Here is a 24,143-nt window from a genome sequence, read left to right as displayed (position 1 = left end):
CCTCCTTCACACTCATAGACACAATAGAAATGAGCTAGGGCACAACTGCCCTAGCTTGGTGACAATATGCAGACGCTCACCATTGCACTTAAAACCCATATGTGAACAATAATCACAATTGCACTATTTTTTTAATCAATTATGTATTCAGAGATTAAAAATTTACTCTAATTAATTTTAGATTTGATTGAGTGCTATTATTTGCATCAACAATGAGTTTAAAGATCAAATATTTTAGTTATAACTTCAACATGAGTTTAAAGAATTCATAAGAAAGTATACAAAAATTGAAATGAAGCACTCAGATTTCCATGTTTAGTCCAATGTTTAGACAAACAAATTTTAGTTCAGAGAGCCATGTACCATGTATCCAATGTACCCTACAACCAAATATTGAAACTTTAGATTTATAAGTTACTACTTCCATTTAGACAAACAAATCGTAGAAAACCACACATATTCTCTCTACAAGATATTCAAAAGTTTGTCTACATCTTTTTCATGAAACAAGGTTTCCCAAAAAGAAAAAAGCATATATGACAGCTGAATAAAATATTCAATAGAAAGGATTGAAATATTATTAGAGATAGATGCACACACTAGATATTCAACAAAAAAGATTAAATATTATTAAAAATTCTTCCCAAGTATGGGAAAATTAAAATTCAGATAGGTATCCCATGTAGCTCACAGCCAAACTATAAAAATAGTATCATGTACCCCACATATCATGTACAGACGTATATAGTTTTTTTTTTATGAAAAATGGGCATTTTTAGAAATCTAGCTTAAAATCAAAATTGAGATTTGTCGAGATCATCAAAAGAAGGATGTTGCATTTCCTTTTTGGTTGAGATTCTCTTGGATGGTTCATAAATCAACATTTTCTGCAAGAAGATACAATTTATTTTTCATTATTTTACTTGCACGTATACAAAGTTGATTGAAATGGAATGAAAATAGGACAAAAATAGGTGATATTGAAATAAAAATGGATGGAAATAAAATGAAGGAAAATTAATGGAAGATGCTTACAGACAATAAATCTACACCATTTAGTTCCAAGTTAGGAACAACAAGGCTTAAATCTTGTTGCTTCCATTGAGGATAGGTATGCCAATCTCTCAACTTAGTGACTCCTGGCCATATATCTTCATTTGGAGTTCCAAGATACCTAAATACATAAAAGCCCTCTCAATGTGATTACAATGGCCTTGCAATAGAAGCCATCATGAGCTCTTTCTCAAACAATCAAATGTGGGACATACTTGAAAATATGAAGAAGTTATTGCAGCTCTAAATCTCCCTCAAAGAGAGCATGCATTCTGGACATTTCAGCTGCAAAACAACGAATTAAAAGTCTCAAAAAAATTCACTATAAGAAGCAACATGAATCTAAAACAAATAGGGACCAAAGAAATTTACCAAATATACAACCAACAGACCACATGTCAACAGGTGTGGAATAGTGGGTGGCTCCCAAGAGCACTTCAGGTGCTCTATACCAAAGAGTTACAATCTGCATTACGAATCATAATATAAAATTTAAGTTGACTCTATAAAGCTGACTATATAATTATAAACATTAGTTGATTCAGTGTTATTAGCCACCAACGACATCAGAAAAATAAATTTAAAATTCATGTTCTAGGAAAAATAATTCTACCTTATAAATTGAATATACTACAAGCATCAAATCAAGTTTTTTATGTTTAGAGGAGATCAAATTTTTACCTCATGTGTGTACTTCTTGATAGGAATGGTGAATGCCATTCCCAATGTAAGAGTTACAACTTTGAACAAACCCTTCTCTTTATCCACAAGAAAATTGTGAGGTTTTAAGTCCCTGAAAACCAAAATAGCAAATATCATTTATATGCAACAGTCTATAACCAAAATAACCAACAGTCTATAAAACCATTGCAAAAATAGTATAATACATCTTAGATAGGTAAAATAGTAGAACTGCACCTGTGCATTACACCACGACTATGGCAGAAAGCCACTCCTTACATAACTGGTACATGAAGCTCTACAACACAATAATTAACATAATAAGCACAATAATCAAAACAAGTCGCCTTGAAATGAGATATTAGGAAATAAGACATTTTTTAAAATTTGGATGCTATTCTTGCAAGAGGCCATTTTTCCAATAAATATAGGCTATTCTTGCTAGCAAATATAAGCTATTTCAGCCTAGCATGTGCTAGAACAAGACCACTACACACTAAAAAATAAACATTATAAATAGGACAGCATACCTTCATCAACTTGGGAGGCATTTTTGTTTGGCTATGGTGAAAAGTATCAACATATTTCTTTAGGTCAGAGTCCATGTATTCGAAAACTAAGTATAGAAAGGACTTCCTAGTTTTGCTTTCAGTGTACTCCACATCCAATAGCCTGCACAAATGTTTCAGTAAGCCAAATAGCATGCAGTAAAATCAAAGCATGATGAAATCAAACTTAAGAATTCTGAACAAGAAATGCATTAAATTCAAAATAGGTTCGTTCAGCATTCTAAAGGCATTTTAACAGCACTTTGAACCAAATAGAAGGATAACTCAAACCTAGAGCTAGATGCAGGATGAATATATACATATATACTACACACACAATTGAATTATCTCTCCCATACATGAACATTAATAAACTTGCACAAAAATCTGAAAGTTATTAATACTAGGATTATGTGCACATTGAGTGTCTCCCCATTACATTGTGTAGTTTCTAGAAAGCATTCATAGACATAGATACATTCTAACATCTTTTTGTTAATTTAAGCCTAAAAATATTCTATTCAATTTTTCACACAAAGCTGAAGGATTATTTAAACCTTAAACAAGAAGGAAGTTTTAATTACTTGTCAAGGAAGGTCAAGTTAGAGATACTCCATTACCTTCAGTATTTCCATTTCTTGAATGATCCTCAAGGTATGCTCCGACATGTCTCATCTCAAGATTCACTCATGTAAGAAAAATACTAAAGGAAATAATAAAGTACATATAAAATATAATCTATTTCATCATCTCCAATGCTCTTGAGCCCTTTTTCATACTTGCAAGTAATAATAAAGTTTATCTTTGCAGTTATAGTTTGAGAATTATACATTGAATTTTCATAAAGAGAATGTATTTTTAACATCCAAAATCACATTATAGCATTTAAAGTCTTAAATTTTTTTGAAATAAACAACTAAGAAAATTCATGACACTCTTGTATGTTTTGTCGATAAAATCTTGTGTTCTTATAATAGAGTCTTGGACTATTTCAAACATGTGTGTAACCATATCAAAATCATGTTCATTGATCTACATTTGTTCCTCATCTCATTCATTTTCCCTATCAAGATCATCAAACCAATTTTGATGCTTGTAATTTTGCGGCAATCGTGGAAATATAGGCATTCTCCTTGAAATACTCAATCTTCTCCTTACATTCATGCACTCAATCAAGTCTCTTTGTCGATAAATAGTGTGACCAAACCCATCTTGTACAATGTGAAATGGATTTGCACTTCGATGGTCTAATCCAAGTTAGGATGAGACATGTCTACTCTCAAGCTTATTTGACAAGTCCTTTAAATTCTTATTAATGAAAGTAAGTGTTGCCAAATCAGACGCATGAGTTGAAATTTCTTGTAGCTTGTCCAACTCTTGTGTTATTTGTAGCCTCATTTCTTTTAGTGCAGTTTCACTTCTATTTCTAGCAGTCTAAAAAAATAATGCAAACATATTTTAGAAATTATATAACCAAATAACCAAAATTGGAAGAGCAAAGATATGGTTATCAATTCACCTGTATGGGCATAGAAGAATCCTCCAAGTGTTGGAAATTTTCATTATTTACAATCTCTTCAAATGCATCGGTTACCTACATTCATATTGCAACACATTTAAAAAATTTAAAACACATAGTTTGCAAATAATTGTATATCAATATAATAAAATATTCAATTTTTTTAAAGTACCAAATAATTAGAGAGATTGTTGGAGCATCCTTCTTCTATAGAACCAATTGTATTGGAAATATTATCAACGTCTACATCCAAGTTGTTAGATAGATGTTGCCTTTGTCTCTCTCTCATCAAGTTAACCTTCATCACATGCTTACACATGTATCCTTGTATTGAAAATTTGCAAGAGCACATAGATAGACTAGGTGAGGAGCTATACACTTCATATCAAAAATTGGGATTGCTTTCACTTGTCACCCATGCTATGTGATCATTAGTGTCATTGAATATAACATGCTCATCTGGAATTTTCATAGCCCGAACCCAAGATGTATTTTCAATTTTCTCAATATCAAAGTTCCTATAGAAACTATGTTTTTTACTAACTTGCACCCACCAATAATAGACATAAACATGTGTTGAAAGTTGATATACCAACCAATCAACATGACGATTTGTAGCACGCTCAATTTTTTTCAAGAATTGTCTGTTTAAGTGTGAATGGTAAGACTCTATGGCACCATTTGTCTCTTGTCTTGCATGTTTAAGTGTATGGAAACATCTAGCCCACATACTCAATCTATTAGACCATTATCCCTTAAAATATTCAATGAATGAGGGCTGTGCATCTTTAAAGTTGTTAATAAAATTGTGAATCTCATTTTTTGCTGAATCCTCACTTTTTGAATGATGCATGATAAATCCAAGTCTATCAAACATCTCTTGTCTAATTGCATTATCTTTGACCTTTGCAATCAAATTCTTTAGCCATGTACGTCTAACATGCAAAGTGCACAGATATACATCACACTGAAACACTTCTTTGCATCATAAATACTTTCACTCAGTGTCAAATTTTTTACTATAGGAGGCATTGAAATATTTTAAAAAATTAAAAAGGGATAAATGATTAAAAAAATATACCTAATAGCTTTGACCTCAGTAGCTACATCATCCACCACGAATGCATTTAGTTTCCAATTAATATTCTTCAAGTGAGCTCGTTGAAGAAGAATGTGCATCCAATATGTGATATCATGTGCATAAGATCTGGACATAATAATGCATGCCATAGGTACCCCCATATGCTTTGAGTCGAATGCAAGCATTATATACAATTGAAACTATCATAAGGCATCAGCATAATGTATCAATACTCTACTTTAAGTGTAAATATTTTGAAGTTAAATCTACGAAGCAATACACTATATACCTTCATTGCATTCATACCAAATGTAGAATCCATGGCCAATCTATTGTTATGGCCATATTGAAGAATCCAATCAAGTTGCTCTAGCAATTGAATCCCTAGCACAAATGGGACTTCTCCATCTCCATGAATAGTGGCACTATACGCTTGATATGCAAACCATTTTTTAGGGTTTACCAAAACGCATTGTTGCACTAAAATAGCATCACTACTATCATACATGTATTTTAATGACTTAATTTTGTGATCAATATTTGCAATATCATCCATCGTACAAAAATCATCCCTACAAGATTGACCCTCAAATATTGTCATCTTTTCATTCACCATTCGCTTATGTTTTTTATGCACTACATTTGTAGGCATGCCAAGTAATAGAAATGACTCGACCCATTGATGTAATTGCTTACTAATAAATAGTGCAAAGAAGGGCATTGATCCAAAAAATGCATTGTTCATTTGACCATGACAAGGTATGCCACTCTTGTTCACATGTTGAACTTGATGGTACCATATCAATACATGGTTTGGCCTATGAACCATGATTCGGGTGCTAAAATGACAAGTACAACCACATCATGTATGTTTGCAACAAGGTCTACTACCTTTCCCTAATTTGGGAATAGAGGAAGGATCAAATGGTGTTGCATCTTTTTCTTTATAGTCCTCTGGTCCAAATGTACACCAATACCTATGGAAATCATGAAGAATCTTCATATTAATAATATTCATAATTAACAAATGATTATAGACACTCTTTACTTGACAATTGAAAGTATAAATAATCTTAGCTAAAATATTACTCTTACATGTTGTATTCCAGATAATTATTAATCCTATTTTTTGTATTGAAACTTTGAGAGGGCTTCCTTGAATGACTTTTGTAAAAGCATGTTGGATATGAGTTCCTTGAACATTCTCCCTCAATAAAATCTTTCAACCTATTAGCTTCAATCCAAGCTGAAAATAGTTCTAAATCTTTAAGTACATATTTTTTCCATGAAAGATCCACATAAGAATATTTTCCGCTACATGGGCATTGAACTATTTCATCCATGATGCAAGACCAATCATAATCCATCTAATATACAAAAAAATAATATTAGAATCCAATAACTCATGGTATGTACGTCGGTTTTTGTTTTGCACCTCCTCTGCAAATTTAAACTATCACAACTCTCATGGCAGCTAATTGAGCTTCATGTTTTCCTTAACAATGGTGGGTGGGTTTTACTTTTGGTTTCTTATTGATTTGGTGTTTTGTTATAGCACGAGACAGAGATTCTAGATAAGGTGAATGTTTATATGGGAGAGTATATTAATTAGCATTGGGGGCATTATATTGGTCTCTATTTGATTTGTGTGATATACATTCATGGTGGAATACTGATTTTGAATGTTGATGATAAGAATTTGATCATAGTTCATATGGCTAATCAAATTTGGGTTATATTTGAATTGGGTACTTTCAGGTTAGAAGGATGCTGAGTTTGGAAGAGAATGAAATTGGGCCTCCTTGGTTGAAGCCATTGTTGTAGACAAGTTTCTTCATTCCTTGCAAAATTCATGAAGATTCCAACCGTAGTGAGTGCAACATGTATTGCCTTGATTGTATGTCTAGTGGATTATGCACCTATTGCCTTGAACATCATAGTGATCATCACACTATTTAGGTATAGTAGTCCCTACAGTGAAAAGTATTAAAGTTTGAGCTTACATGATCTGATTGTTGCTACAGGAACTTATCAACATTGTATGATTATCTTCTTGAGAGTTGAAGCAATATCAATCATGGATTATGTTTGAAATGGTCTTGGCTCTTTTCCAATTATAGCCTATCAATTTCGGTGATTAAGCCAATCTTCAAGGATTCATAGTGCTCCCCAATACCTCTTTTGAGAAACTGATTAATAATGAAAAATCCATCAAGCCTAGTGCATAAAGCAATTTTCAAGGATTCATAGAGCATCGCCTATGTCTATTTTGAGAAAATAGTTAAGATTGAAAAACCCTTCAAGCTTAGATTTTAAGCCAATCTTCATGGACTCAAAGTGTACTGCCTATACTAGTTTTGAGAGGATAGATAGGAATTGAAAACCCATCAGGCTTAGAGCTTAAGCAAATCTTCAAGAATACCTATTTTGAGACATTCAATGAATAGTACTTTCCTAGGTTTTTGTTGTATAATTTGACTATTTAGGAGTGGAAGATTGTTTTGCATTTTTCTAATTGAATTTCCCTATCCAACTGATCTTACATGGTGTTTGTATTTGCCTAATTGAGCTTCCCTATTCTATTGATCTTCCATTGTGTATTCATTCAATTTGGATACTGTTAGGTTTTGCAGAGGTTTCATTGAAGAAGGTTTTAAAGAAATTAAGGTTTTTCTCAAATTGATATTTTGGTTATTATAAGTGGACCATCATAGGGTGGAAAATGCATTGGATTCTAGGAATTTGAGAGCTATGAAGTTATATATCTGAAGAGTTGCCAAAGTGAATGCTATTGGATTAGAAATTTGAGAACTGCAAGGTTATCTATTTGGAAACAATTAAGTTAGAAGATTTTAATGTTTTTGATGAATGACTCCCAATTTTCATAATTTGTGAACTATGGAATGCTAAATATAACTTATTTGAGTGCTAGTTTTTCTTTGCTTTTACTGTAATCTTCTTCCTTATAAACATATATGAAGATCTTCCTACCATAATGTAATCAGGGTTTCTAAAATTCAGAAGATTTTGGACATCATAAGCATACAAATATACATTATCAATAGTGCTCGGGTTATTTTTCTTAATGAAAGACCTCAGCTCAGACCAAACAAAGGTGTGACTAATACCTATGATATATGTGAAAGAAGCCTATTGGATTCATTTCAATTCTGCTCTCTTGGCTATAAGTTATAAGAAAGCAAGCAAAGCAATCCGTTTTTAACATTTCAGCCAGTTTCGGTTATAAATTAGGGATAATGATGTATGAAGTGTTGGGTATGTGAAGCCCAATAGTCATGACCATTCACCTTCTTCATTCTCTTACTTGGTGATTGTATATGGCTCTATAAATGGATGTGTATATGCCATGAATTGTATTGTATTGGTTAAGCAATAATAAGAGATTTCCCTACTTAAGAGTGGGCATAGGTAAGGTTGCCCAACCACTATAATTTTTTGTCTTATGTGTTTGTCCTATTTTTGTTATTGTTTTCTTAATATGATTGTTAAGTTCATCTACTTGAGTAAACTTACAATTGGTATCAAAGCTTGGGTTAAAGCAAGGAGCAGATATTGAGTATGGTGAGGTTCTTAGTTTGACTTCAACAAAAGTTGTAGCAAATGGTTGGGTGCTCGACACAGGAGCATCATTCCATACTACCCTGCATAAGGAGTTTTTCAAAACCTTTCGAAGTGGGAATTTCGGTAAGGTATTTCTTGTTGATGATAAATTTCTAAATATCATTGGTAAAGGAGATGTTTTGTTAAAACTAGCCAATGGAAATAGTTGGCCACTACAAGATGTCAAGTATGTCCCTCAACTCAAAAATAATTATGTGATGGAACTATGATTTTGTACTTGTTTTGCTATTTTTGACCATGAAATATGCAGACTGTGTTGAATCAGACCAAGATTCAAGTTCTTACAAGAGACATAAGATTCAAAAGAGCTTTAGGAACAACTTCAATGTTAAGGATTTAATCAATACATATAGGAGAGGCCAAGAACAAGTTAGCCATAGTGATAACACAAGTGAAGAGACATTTGTCAATTTGTCAATTTCTAGCCCACTTCCTAAAATCATCAAATATTCTTCCCTTTTGGATTCATTAACTTGAGGAATGTCTATATATTGTCATGCAATGAATTCCAATACCCCATAATTCTCCTCCTATTTTGTATTCTTCCTTCCTCTAATAGATAATTTAAGCTTTTCTTGTGTCCATTCTATTAAGGGTTTCTGAATATGCCCAATTGAAAATTTGGGTTTTTATTCTTAAGGCCGGCTCTGCAACATTTCTGCCATTAAAGGACCTTTACGTTGAGCAAGGTTTGCTTGTGCGGAAAGTATTTTTTGTTCTCTTTTATATGGTAAAGTTTGGATCTTTCTCTCTTTTATATATTAAAGTTTGGATCTTTCTATAAATCAGATGTTTTTAGGACATTGATCTCTCGTCTGATGGATTAGGATTGTAAGATAGGATAAACGAAAGTTCTACTTTTTAATAGAAAACACAGAAATCAACTACAATTCATTTGCAATACAAGAATTTTAAATGGAGAATATGATTTAAAATTACATACCTTGAATTTCTTGGAAAAAACTTGAACAGTTCCCTTATGAAACAAATTTAAATCACTATAAAAGAAATAAGAAATTTAGACATGGAGTGGAGCACGCAGGACACAAAAGCGATTAAATGGTTTAATGATAGTGGGTGGAAGTAGGTGGATTAAAAAAAAAACAGTCACATCACGAGTATGTTGGATTTCATGGTTTACTTTCACCATTACAGAGTAACAGCGTTATAGAGGAACTTGGAACATTACGAAGGAGATCGGGGATGGAGCTAGGGAGTTGACTCCACAGCACCACACTAAGCGGTCAATTCTTAGTGTCCGATGTTTAAGCCGCACGATTAGGTGTTGTCTTATCTTAGAGAAGGATTACCTCACATCCCTTGTTGGAGGCATTTAATTATGTACAAACAGGATGTACAGATGTGAGAGGCATTTAATTATCTACAAACGGGATGTACAAAAGGGTTTGATTACAAACAGGTGAAAAGAATGTAATCCATCCAATCATGGATCGCTAAAGTTAGTCAAGGAGAATTAGATATCAGATATTAGTCTTACGTCTGGAGTCAGTCTTAATAATTTAAGCTATGCCACAAAGGTAGGGATCTATCATTTTATTATTTGTTAGTAGATGAATGTTTCTTTTTTAATTGTATATGTAGAAGGTTATGGGAATACCTAAAAAACTTGAACAATAAGAATAGAAAATCATTGTATGGTTTAAATTGTATATAAAAACAAACAATATATTATAAGAATCAACAAAGAAATAAATTTTACATTTGAGACACCCCAACAATCGATGGATCAAATTAAAATTTGATGGTTCATTTCTTGGAAACTCGCATCACTTAGGAGGGGGTGGCCTCATTAGGGACTCTAGAGCAAACATGTTGGAGGTGTATGTTGTTTATATGGGCACCAAGATGACATATGTAGTAGAGATGTTAGCGCATTTTAACAATGTCAAAATTGCACATCAAAAAGTTTACAAGAAAATTATTGTGGAAGGTGATGCCCTCAATTTTATAGATAACTAGGATGACATGGAAGGGATATTATCAACAAGACTACGCAGTTACTTGATATGGCTGAAAAGGTCATCTGCCAACACATCTATTGGGGGGGTAAGAATGTCACAAATCGACTAGCATCTCTAGGAAAGTACACTTAGTAGTTAAATAACATGGAAGATGTGTATTTGATTCTCATGGGGTCTCATACAATGAGATTAAAGACACTACCTTTTTGTGTACTAATTACAATGTACTTATTTATGGTTAAGGGGATCATTTTATATATTATATCTTGGTGTTTGTGTTGGCTTTACTTTCACATTTTCCTCCATGATTTCTCTTTACTAGGTTTTCTTTTTTAGCACATTCTTCACTACAACTTTGGGTCATCTAGGTTATGCATTGTGTTTTCTGGGTCTTTTCCTTTACATTTTATGAAAAGGGAAGATTATGGTTTACCATGGGAGTAGATTTGTGTCAAATAAACTTTGATTGGGGTGAGCATTTTAAGAATAACTCCAAGGTTTGATAGATTATTAGAAAAGGGAAAATGGTTAATAATGTGGAAGGAATGAAGGGGGGTCAACCCAAAGTTGTCTTAGAAAAAAAAATATTCTTTGGAGGATGGTAAAGCAAGCATTGGGGTTGTTTCCTTCTCGGTAATAGGAATCTATTACAATTATTACAGAGCTGAGTGTGGAGGGTTATAAAATCCCTAGAATAACCAAAGTATCCTTCAAAGAATATTTCTTATTATTCTTGGACTTAGCGAAGAGAATTTTAAAACCCTAGAGAGTTTTCAACGATAAACAATTGTTAGGTGAGTGGAAAAGGTGGTTGAATTCTTATTGGATTTGTTACTTTGGAAGGAATGTAAAAGCACACACATTGCCATCTTTCCCTTAAGCTAAATCACTTTAGAAGGAATGTGACATTTTGTTTCCCTTATTGGATTTTCTTGTTTCTATCAGTTTATATTGATAAAGCTAAGGTTAAAGATGGAACCCCTATTCATCAAGGTTTGCTTTGAAAATTTGATAAATTTTACCTTATTTTGAACCCTCGAATTTTCTAGCCCCTACTTTATCTATTGAGCTCAATAGGTTGGTCTTTACTATCATTTCTTACTTGGCCAATCACTTACATGCTCCAGAAGCCCACAAAAATGTGCCTTATTTTTTGGGTACTATGGTTTTAATTTGGATCCTTGTGATAAGCATAGGAATTCCACTCAATAGGACAAGTAAGAGGATACTATAGAATATTAGATAATTTTACCTCTCACTCTTCTTGGTCTATGGATTTGGCTTGGACCTTAGATAACTCCAACCCTTATTCTATTCTGAACACACCTTCCACCACCTTTTTTCCTACCTCCATGAAAATTCAGCTCATTTATCTTGAGGCTTCCCATATTCCTCATTCCACTTCTGTTACCCTACTTCTTAAAGTTGAAGATGAGGGTATTGATCTTGAATCTCAGGTCCTTAAGTTAGATGAGTTTCACATTTTCCATTAAAGACTCAAGGTTATTACCATGTGGCTTCTCCTTCAATCATGAATTGTAAGAAAATAAAGTAAAATTTGAGGCTATTGTTTAAGTTCAACATAAGAAAGATGATTGGACTAAAAGAAAATGAGAAAGGACACTTTGGGGAGTGGGTAAATATATTTGGGATAGATTGTATAATTGGTAGTTGTTGGAGGAGAGGATTTCATAAATTGTTCCATAGTGCCTTCTAATGATGAAAAGAATGAGATCCTCTTTTCCATGGTGTTTTTGAAGGAGTCCTTAATTTAGCTAGGGCAACAAATAAAGGGTTAGGCTCCCACAATAGAGAAATCTAGAATACAATGGATAAGGGAGTTGGCAAGATTCAAGGGAAGATGGATGAAAGGAAGATAAAAAGTAAAAGGATGAAGGAAACCCATGGTAATGAAGAAGGGCTTTAGATTATTGCTTAGCATGAAGCTAGGAAATGGATGCAACTTCCTCTCATATTTATAAGAAACCTTCCTTTCTAGATACACTCAAGGAACTAATAAAGTAACAATCATGCAATGGTGTATGGTTGTGGTTCTTTGTGCATGTTTGCAAATTGGTTCATGGGGGGTTCATATCATTTTATTGCTTCATTTATATTGGTGTAGTATTTTATTTTATTTCTCTAATGTTTGGTGTTGGTCTTAGGTTAGTTTTTTTTTTCCTAGTTTTGGCATTGGTTTTTTAGTGTCTCACTTCTTGTGAAATCCTAACATTATGTCCACTAGACTTGGTGGTTTTTTTGTTAATGGGTTCAAGCCCTTACCTACTTTATTTAATTAGAATAAATCTCAGCATTGGTCTAAAATAAATTTAGATATGTCACAACTATAAGAATTTGCCTTAAGGCAAGATTCACCCAAGATCAAGGAGCACAACCAGAAGCACTCAGTAGACCAATGAGTATGATCAATATGATAATGGTTTCTATTCAGAAGAATGTACATACACACTAGGAGTGCCTGTATATAAAGGCCTCTTAGGAAGCACCTAGAATATCTCTAGAAATAACTAGGAGATAAGATAAGCATTGAAAACTAAGCACAAGCCTTATCCAACATTTTAGATGAGTGGATAAGAATGAGAAGGTTGTAGACACCATGTGCTTAATTAGTGTGCTAACTTCTATGTTGTAGACAACATGTGCATAAAAGAGCTGCAAACCCCTACGTTGTCAACATGACAACTCACAAGAGTGCACATATTTCTAGGTGACTAATAAATAAATATTTAAATAGTACATTAACCTAAGTAAACTTAAGGAAGTGTAAATAGTAAATACCTATTTACACCAACAACAACAAAAGGATTTGCATGAATAAAATCATGATAGTTTTTAATTCATACATTACCAAAAAATTATGGTGAGCAAAAACAACCCCTCTGTAACTAATTTTTTTCACTAAAGTCCACTTAATAAACATAGCATAGTCCAAGTTATCTATTAATAGTAGCTTCATAACTTTTTCAACCATTTTTATGAAAATAATTCAATGCTTTATCATAATAATCTTAATAACATTATAATTTATACACTTGAGTTAGGTCCATTTGATAATATATTTGATCTCATTTCATATCACTAACACAAAATCACCAATAGAAAAATTCACTTTACTATCCAAAGTTCACAAAGCTTGTCCCAAGTATAAATCGCAAATATACTACTTATTACCTCATATAGACATCATGGATATAATATTAAATCACATCCCAATGAGATTACAAAAGTGACTATCGTAAACACAGATCAAATATATCTTCATTGTGAATGATACAAACATTTATCACATGTTTATATAAATACAATAGTGTAAGGTTTAAATGGGCTTAACATGTTGCACACATTACCATATTGTCTTATTTACTAGCACATAATCTTGAAAATATATCTTACTTGAAGGGAATTTTTTTTTTATCCCAAGTGACATTTTGGATCATCTATTCTATCCAATCCACCACCATTTGGTATGATAATCATGTTATCACTATCATATTATCATAAAGTTGTACATAAAAAAATTGGACCATTTATACTCAATTACATGTTGATAAGGTCATCATATAAAAAGACACTCATCATGATTGTAGTTCAAGCATACAAATTGGAACACCATTGAACAATTAAAAAATATATTTATTGTTTCTTTTACTCTATTAGGGGCACATCCTTAATTTGAAGGGTCATATAACCAGGAGATTTTCAATTTCTCATATTCTTCCCAAAGTTAAATAGAAAATTGTCCAATTATAGGTATCTTTCAATACATACTACTTTAAAGCTTTAGTAATATCGATATTAGTTAAAAATTGTGCTTACAGATATTCATGCACTTTCACCTTCATTAACTCAAGTATCAAAAGAAATTCTATTAGGTGTTGAAGAGATTGTCATTGCATAAAGTTGGTCTTCCTTTTCATTTCACAAGGGAATCTCCATTCTAGTATGTCTTACAACTTTTGGAGTATGCTTCCAACTAAAAAGGGGGAAGAAAAAGAGGAGAACTATCATTCACACATTGTCATATTTTTTGTCAAGATATTACAAAGAGGGCGTTAAACCCAAAGCCAAAGAATGCATTACAACTTCAACTCTAAGCATCAAATAGGGCCATTACATTCCAGTGCACATAGAACCATCATCTAGTAAAACTATCAAAAATATTCACACATAGATATGTTAAAAATGTGATAGACATAGTCAAATGTAAGAAAAAACACCTCCTTGAAGCATAGACAAATACACCAATCGATAGATGAATAATATTTTATTCTAAAATTTACTAATTCTCAAAAAGATAAAATCCCTACTAAAATAAATAACATACTCATAGAGGAAAATGACATGAGAGGTTTTAAAATTTACTTTTGTAGCCAATTAATAATTAAAAATAATAAAATTATTCGATAAAAAATTAAGGAAAAATATGTGTCATCAATCTTAGGTGTATTAGGTAACTTTGTTTAAAAGGATTTATAAAAATTTATTTATTTGTGTCAAATTATGGTGTTCGTACATGGGTATGGTATGGTTGTAAAAGACACATTTTGAAAAAGTGATTTTTAATGATTCATACCAAAAAAAAATCTATCATATGGGTACTAAAATAAACTACATATTCAAAAACTAGATTCCAAACACTAAATTTTTTATTTCTAATTTTTTTTTATATTCAATGTCTAAATGCTTCAAATTTTCACATCAATTGACAAGAATTTTCAGAAATAGGAAAAACACTTCCACTTTTTGTCCAAAAGTGAGACCCAACTTCTTACACTTATGAATAAGAATTCCTTAAAAAATGACAAACTTTACTAACCCTACTTTGATTTATAATCACTCTTGCATAAAACTACAATATAGAAAGAAAAAAATTAGGACCTTTTTTTTATTATCTATTTATATTTAAACATATTCCAAAATCTCTCCTTTAAGTTCCTATAACTATCTTTTCAGAAATAGAAAGTTTCATTAAATTTTATAAAGATAAACAATATGGAACTCTTGCATAATGACCTATAGATTAGGTTTAATTTTTTTTAGAGGTTGATTAATTTTGATGCTTATTATGATCTAACAAGTGGAATGTAATTGATTGAAATATTTCCCTTGTACTATAGCTTCCTCACTAATGCAATCATTTTTATGAGGAGATTCCTCCATCTATGGAACAAGAAGAGATAAACCCACATAGAGTAGATCACAACTGAAAATAATGCTAGGCCTTCAAGATTCGTCAGAGTGCTAGAGAGTTACACTAAAATTTGGTATGATTAAAAGATGGAGTTCCTCGTGCATTTGTAGTGAGAATAGTCGGCCAACTATGTCTATTAAATTTTTTGGTTAAAACGGAGGTAAGGGGACTTTGATTAAAGAGAATACATAAGGTGAGATTCTCTTATTATCTATGATATTAGGTATTGTCTTATCTATTGTGGGAGACATTTAATTATCTGCAAACTAGTTCTACAAAAGGATTTGATTAAAATTAGGTGAAATGAATGTACTCCATCCAATCATGTATGCCAAAGTTAGTCAAAGAGAATCAGATGTTAGTGATATAAAAGTAGATGCAGAAAAGTCTTCTATAGTCTTATGTCTAGATTTAGTCTTAATAATTTATAAGCATTATATGAAAAACTTTCCTATTAATTCTTCAATATTAATCTTTCTTAAAGACCTTGTATTTCTTTTAGAGAAATCACATATTTCAAACTGCCTATTTCCTTTAAAAGATATTTTCTGGGATTCGAGGTTACAAGTGATAGAAAGCATTTTTATGATTTTTTGGTAGCCGAAGGCCTGTGACCTAGCCTAGCACCTAGAAGGTCATTGTATTCGAACCCAAGATCATAGAGAACTACCAAGAACTACCAACAATCAGATGATTTTTTCCCTTTCAAAGATAAAAGTAATTATTATACACATGAAAGTTTTTATTTTATCATTTTATCATATGCCTACCTAATTAAGTTTTCCTTTTATAAATTCCATTTTTCTCCCACTATATGTAATTGTAGTTCATTTTTTTCTTACATTCCATTTCCTATTCCTTTTTGAAGACTAATTTTCTCAATTAAAATGTTGCAATATTATATGTAACACTTTGGACAATAGTTTAGTTATTGTAGAAATATATTTATAGCTATTGAGCAATGACTCTCTCTTTTCCATTGAATTTTTTTCTGACTCTTGATATGTATATTGTATCATGCTCCCACTTTCTTGTAGCTTTGATCTTGATCCCGTTGAACTTTATCAAACTACATTTGATGTCCATTGTGTGGATAAGCTAAAGTTGTACACATAAAACAATGTCTAAATATCTCTAACCTTTTCTATTTGTACAAAACTTTTGAAATTTTTTACACTCATACATGACAATTCAGATTTAACTTATAAATACACATCCTATTTTAAGTTTCCTCATATAGAACATAAAATAAAATGTTAGAAACAAGAAGTCCAAGATGTGGACATCAATGAAAATTTGAAATACAATCCATAGTTGATAGCGTTATCCTTACAATGGATGTAAATTTAATTGCTTATTTGCAATCAATAGTTATCCTATTTGATATTTTTGCTCATATAGAGGTCTGTAACATAGTTAGCCTATTTAATAATAGTAATCGTGCATATTTAAAAGAACGACAGGCAAAAATATTAACTTTCAACACAACAATAATACCTAACATTTGTTTTCTGCATCAACTAATTATCCCATACTTCAAAAATTTAGTACAGTCAAATCAAATGATAACTCCACAAAAGCATCTCGAATAGAACATTAGACCAACTTGACAAAATACTTATATTTGTCTAACTTTATTTTGTAAGGTGGTATGTTTATAATATTATTTAATAAATTTATTTATATTAGATCATCTTTTAAAATTCTCATTTATTTTTTACAGCATGATAGAAATAAATTTAATTAATGTCAACTTAATAAGAAAATAATTTTCCACAATAGGGAAACTTAGACCAGATTTACAGACTATAGCATTGTAAATTTTTCTACTAAATGCCTTCAAAGGATGTTGCCCATCCTAATCCGAATATACGTAAAAGAAGATAATAATACAGGGGATAATATTGCACAAGGAATATACACATCTTTTCTAAATATACAACAGAGTACACCATTTGATAATTCAAACTAGTTCTCATCATCTAGCAATTACAGTGCACATAGAAAAATAGGAAAATCCGCTGGCATATAAATTTGAAAGGAATCTGATACTTTATCCTCTTTTATGAGAGGAGTAAGGTACAAACATTAACAAGGCACAAGAATGTTTGTTTCACTTCTAAAGAAAGAAGACATTAATAAAGAGAGGAGTCTAATATTGCAAAGTAAGCTACATTTAATTGTTGAGATTTATTTCTCAATCTTGTAAGTTCTTTTTCAAGAAAACTGTAGAAAATTATAGTCTGAAAATTCTTGAAATCTTTAGAAAATTCTAGCAATTATTTGTAGTAGCTTTCCAAGTGTCTATGAGTTGGAAAAAGGTGGATGAGTTAATATTTTATGTAATTATTTAATATTGGGAAAAATAAATTAAATGCCCAATATTAAATGTGGGGTAGGTAGCTCATGGTTTTGACTCATGGTTTTGTAAAACCATAAATGGCTTCCAAGTGGAAAATCAATATAAAAGAAGGGCTTGGGGAGGTGTTTGTATCATCGAGTTCAGTTTGCAAGATTAGTGCATGAAGGAATATCTCTCTAAGTTTGAGTCTGAGTTCTAGTTGTTGTGATGCACCCCTATAAGAACTTGCATTGCAAGTGTTTTGTAATCTTCCAAATTTGATAATACATTGTGTAGGTTTTAGAGGGTGGGGTTTTTCTCCTAGAAGCGTTTCCCCATGGTAATCATTGTGTTATGAGTTCATTATTATTTTGATTATGTTATTATGCATTTCTTGAGATCTCTACAATAGTTAATTATATTTGCATAATCATCCTCTCAAAGATTAGTGTAAGAAGTGATTTCGTGCACCTTTGCTTCCTTACAACTAGTATCAGGATTTGGCCAGTTTTGGTTCTATTTGTTGGGTACAAGATTTTTTGAGCTAATCAAGGTTTGAGTGGGAGCTTGTGCAAAATTTTTGTTTTTAATTTCTATATTGCAGGATTGCAAAGATGGCAAGCACATCAGGGAGGATTGAAGTAGAGAATTTTTCTAGCACAAACTTCGAAATGTGAAAGCTGCAGATGGAAGATCTATTGGTTGATCAAGATTTATGAGATACAATCGATGAAAAGAAGCTGAGGCCCACATATCCAACTTTATCTATAGAGTATGATGTGAGAGATAAAAAAGCTAAAAGTCTCATCAGATTATATATTGCAGACTCTATACTGATTAATGTCCATGAAGAACCTACCACAAAGAAGCTTTGGAAGAAGCTAAGTGAGATCTTTCAAGCAAAATCACTTGTGAACAAGATTTTATTGAGAAAGAAGTTGTATTCCTTTAGAATGGAAGAAGGTGGATAGATTTCTTAGCATCTTAAAAGATTCAATATGTTGGTGACTCAGTTGACCTCAATTGGGGTATGGATGGATGAAGAAGAAAGGTACCAAATATTGTTATGTTCATTGCCAAACTCATTGGACAACCTTGTCATGGCCATAGGGAGCACTATAGTCATCTTGAAGATGGAGGACGTTGTTGCTTCTCTACTTTCTAAAGAGATGAGAAGGAAGGTATCTCTAAATGCCAAAGAGGCTTTGAGTGTTTGAGGAAGACCGAAGGAAAGATGCAAGAATGAGAAGCAACATGGCCATTCTAAGTCCAACAATAAGGGGAGATCAAAATCTTGTGGTAAGCCCAAGGTAATTTTCTAGAATTGTGGCAAACCTAGACACTTCTAAAAGGAATCCAAAGAGGAAAAGAAAATAGAAGAAGAAGCAAGATTCTAATTCTAAGTGTGAGAAGGAAGACAAAGATGCTTTCATTGCAGTCTTGGCCACTCATGTAGGTGACAATGCATGCTTGATTGACTTAGGTGCATCTTTTCACATGACTCCTAAAAGAAATTGGCTTAGTAAATATGAAAAGTTTGATGGTGGTAAGGTGTATTTGGGTGATAACTTAGTTCTTCATATTGTTGGTTATGGAAGTATTCATGTAAAACTTTTTGATGGTAGAATTAGAAGATTTTATGGTGTCTTGCATATCTCGGTACTAGCAAAGAATTTTTTTTCTGTTAGCAAACTAATAGATGCAGGTGTGCATGTACAGTTTTCTGAAGTAGGTGTGAAAATGGCGAGAGGTGCTATAGTAATAGCAAGAGGAAGTATATTAGCTACATCATACCAGCTTGATGCACACATGATTGAGTGCAATAGAACTTCAAATAAGACTATGAAGAGGACTAATTTGTTTGAGAAGGAGAGGGTTTCTATTTCAGTAGATGGTCATGGTTTCTAGGTACCGAAGGGTGCTCTATCTACTGAATCAGAGTAACCTGTAGAGAAGACTATGTTATGGAACTGGAGACTTGACCACATTGGTGAGAAAGGTCTATAGACCTCAAAGAACAAAAACCTTATTGATGGGTTGAATGACTGCAATCTTGATTTTAATTTTTGTGAGCATTGTATCTATGGTAAACAAAACCACATTCAGTTTTACTCAAGTTCTCATAAGTCCTCATGTATTTTGGATCTAATCCATTTGGATGTATTTGGTCCAATTGATAGAAAAAGTGAGTCTAAGTTCTTTTGTTTCAATGGGAAAATTTGAAAAAAGAGTAAAGAAGGAAAAAGATAGTTTAGAAGAAGAATTGATGAATATTAAAGAATCAAATTCAAATTTGACAAAAGGGTTCAAAGAAGTTGGAAAAACTAGAATTATGAGTATTTGTGTCAAATTCAAGACTTAGAAAAGGAATTGATCAAAGTTAAAGAGAAAAATGACAAATTAGAAGAAATGTTAAAGCAATGTGATGATGTCAAAAAGAAGAATGAAAAATTAGAGGAAAAGTTAGAAGTGTTTGATGATGTTGAGAAAAAGAAAAAAGTCTTAGAGGAAAGGTGAAGAAATTGGAAGAGGAAAATAATATGTTGGAGATGGAATTGTTTAGTATGAAACAAGAGAGTAGAAATTTGAAGTCTAATCCATCTTTGTGTGATGTATCATCTGACACAAATGAACTATGTGATTATGTGAATGGAAAATGTGATTATGTTGAAATTGAAAGTGTTTGTGATAAAGAGCGTAAGCAAGAAAATGGAAAAAAGTGTGCAAATTTTGTTTATTATGATAATAATAGTGTTGGTTTGAAAATAATGAAGAAGATGGGTTATGAAGGGAGAGGATTAGGAAAGAATGAAAAAGCAATGAAAGAGCCAATTGATGCCATTTGGAGACCAAAGAATGTAGGTCTCAGATATGATAATTGTGATAATAATGTTCAGTATGATGTGTGAGTGAAGAAATCAGCACAAACAAAGGAAGATAAAAAATGTGCTCATTGTGATAAAGAAGGTCACAACAAAGACATGTGTTGAGACTTGCATCCATGCAAGCTTTATGGGCTAAAAAATCATTCTGAAAAGATGTGTTGGAATAGAGAAAGGAAGAAAGAACCAATGGTAGAGTATGTAAAAATGAATTGTGGATGGATTAATAATTGCAGGTGGAAAAGGCTTACAAAAAAGTTTAAAAGGATGTATAAATTTTCATATGTGAAAACAAATATCAACAATTATAGAAAGAATGAAGGGCTGCCACAACTATTGGAAGATCATATGTTTTTAAAAAGAGAAAAGATATAAGCAAGAGAAGATATGGTGGCAACAAATAAATAATTCTATTTGAATATGTCAATGGATGAGTGAGAAATGAAGAAATTGTAAATGTGCAAATAAAAGGGCAGTAGGAATCCTTGTGAAAAGTGAACTACATTTGTTTGAAAGAAGAACGTGGATAAAAAAAGGGAGGAAGATCAAGAAGAAAATTACAAATGGTGAAGAAAGATCTAGTGTTGAAGATCATAAAATGAAAATGATGAGTGAGAGTAAAAGAAACAAAAAGGAAGGATAGAAAGGAAACATAGTTGCATGATGACAAGTAGAGAGAGAAAGAGAAATGAAGAATGTACAGGTTCCATTGTGCTTGCCCAAAAAGGAGAAGTAGAATATTGGTTGTTGTGTTTGAACAAGTGCAAGTTAAAGTGTGAAAACATCTAGCAGTCTGTGCTAAGGGACTACAGATAAGAAAAATAAGAAAACAAATTATGGAGAAAAGAATGATGGGTAGAACATGCATAAACAGAATGAAAAGAGAGAAAATATGGAAAAATAAAAAGTGCAGTAGCAGGATATGATGGAAACAAACAAGAAGAAAGAAAGAAGAAAATATGAAATGAAGGAAAAGAAGAAATGTTGAGGAAAAGATTAAAAAATACAATGACAAGTTTGTTGAATGACTAAGAAAGTGAAAGATTGCAAGAAGATTTTATTGTTGAAGATGACAAAAAAATAAAATTAAATAAATAAATAAATAAAAAGAAAAGAAAAGAAATCAAAAATATGTTTATTGAATGGCTAAGAGAAAGAAAATGCTAACAGAGGGAAAATTAGAAATGTTTGCTCCTTGTAAAGACAAAATAAAGAAGTTTTCAGGTGATCCAGTCATTTTCCACCCTATAGAAAAGAAAGAAAGTAGATTTGGGAGAACCAGTCATGTTCTATCCCATAGATACAGAAGGAGAATGAATCACATTCTACCTTTCATTGATAAAAAAAACTTTACAAAGAAGGAGATGGTAAACAAGTCATGTTTACCCTACATAGTAAAAAAATACTAAAGCATAAACCTTCCAATGAAGGAAAATCTTTCATACCAAAAAAAATCAGCAATATGAATTGACAGAGTTTCAAAGAAGTAAAAAAATCTAAAAATGTAGCAGCATTCACAGAGTCAAAATTAAAGGGGTTTGTTAAATATAATTATTGACTCTACCATTTGTTGTGATGACTTCATATATTAACCCTCGTGTTAACACTCTGAAGATGAAAGACCAAATCACTTGTTCATCAAAGGGGTTACTCGGTAAAAGAACAAAAAGACCAAGAGTATGTTGAGTAATGTTAACACCTATCGTGATAGTTTGTTAACCCACCCACATTTGAAATTTCTAATAGTTAGTTTTGTATTTAATGTGGTAGGTGAACATTTTACTTTCCTCCCTAGTTTTGAGTTTCAAATTTAGCACCCTTTGAACACTTTATTACATATCTTGTAAATTCATAATGTAAGTGATAGATCAAGATTGATTGATAGATGGAATGAGAAGAAAGACAGATAATATTCTCTTCCTGTGAGTTCTTATGAGAATCCAATCACTTGTCTATCCTTTTGAAAATTGATTTTTCCAAAGCGTATGACTGGATTGAATGGCTTTTAATATTGGCTATGCTCCAAGCTCTTTGTTTTAGTCCTAACTTTCTTCAGTCTATTGAGATGTTTTTTGGAGACTTTAATGCTTATATTACTATCAATAGCTCTCAATCTAAATCCTTTGGGGTATTTCACTCTATCCGACAGGGTTTCCCTCTAGCTCTAACTTTATATGGTCTTGATGTTGAGTGTTGTGTTACTTGCTAGCCCACTCCATTTCTTCTTGTTTAGTCCATGTCATTTTCTTGCCCGATTCCTCTTCCTAGTTGGTCAATGTTCACTTTTTTGATGATTCATTTCTCACTCTTTTGGAAGATGAGGAAAATATCACTAATGTCTTGCAATGCTTGGACAACTTTTGTCAAGGCTCTGGCTCAACTATTCAATGGTACAAAATGCTCTGTTATTAGTAATCATTTTTGCTAGCTACACCTTGGCTTGATCAATGACTACTGAAATGGGTTATGGGCAGGGAGGATTTTTCTCTTTCTGGGCATGCCTTTTGCCTTTCAAGCTTTGCCAGTTGATTTGTGGAATGCTATGCTTCTCAAGATTGCTAAGAAGCTTGACTATTGTCTTATTAAATCCTTTTCTCTTGCAAAAAAAATTCAAATTTTCTCAAAGGTCCTAGTTGCTATGCATATTTATTATTCTTCCTATTGGGCTCCTTCCAAAGCCTCTTATCTAAAATTAGAGTGATTTTTTCATGAATTTCTTTAGGCCTCTAGTTTTGACCTTCATGGCTTTCACAAAGTAGCTTGGGATTTTTATTGTCTCCCCAAAGAGTTTGGAGGCCTTGGCCTTCTTTCCACATAGAAGCAAGGTCTCACAATTTCTGCCAAATGGATTATACATGCCATTACTTGAGATAAAGCTTTGAAAGTTTTGGTTTGGCATTGTATTTCTTTTGGGTTCCCTCTTAGTAAGCTTGCATGGAAGGAGATTAGCTTTCAAAGCCTTCTCATTATGTTGGAATCTACACACATACAAGGCTCTTTTGTTATTAAGAGCATATGGAAACCTTGGGAAGTTTTCAAGCCTTGGCTTTGAAGGTCTGGTGATGGGTTCCATGATGGGCTCTCTCTTTGAACCAATAGAATATTTGGTGGTCTCCACTATTTTCCATCTATGGTTGTGCTCTGGCCAAGACTCAAGGTGCTAATGCTCTGTATTTTTTCAAATGTGGCAACAAGGCACCTC

General features: G+C 32.3%; 2 pseudogenes; one reads left to right on the top strand and one right to left on the bottom strand.

The window, feature by feature from the left end:
• Positions 1-794: 794 nt before the first annotated feature.
• LOC149542490 (cyclin-dependent kinase B1-1-like) lies at positions 795-2,354 on the bottom strand (annotated as a pseudogene).
• A 4,292-nt stretch (positions 2,355-6,646) lies between these two features.
• LOC149542489 (protein RGF1 INDUCIBLE TRANSCRIPTION FACTOR 1-like) overlaps positions 6,647-24,143 on the top strand; it is a 33,013-nt pseudogene continuing 15,516 nt past the window's right edge.

Source organism: Cupressus sempervirens, chromosome 8 (genome assembly GCF_028749045.1).
Source record: "Cupressus sempervirens isolate cs-2001-9-10 chromosome 8, ASM2874904v1, whole genome shotgun sequence".
Taxonomy (NCBI): Eukaryota; Viridiplantae; Streptophyta; class Pinopsida; order Cupressales; family Cupressaceae; genus Cupressus; species Cupressus sempervirens.
This window is presented reverse-complemented; position numbering and strand designations above follow the sequence as displayed.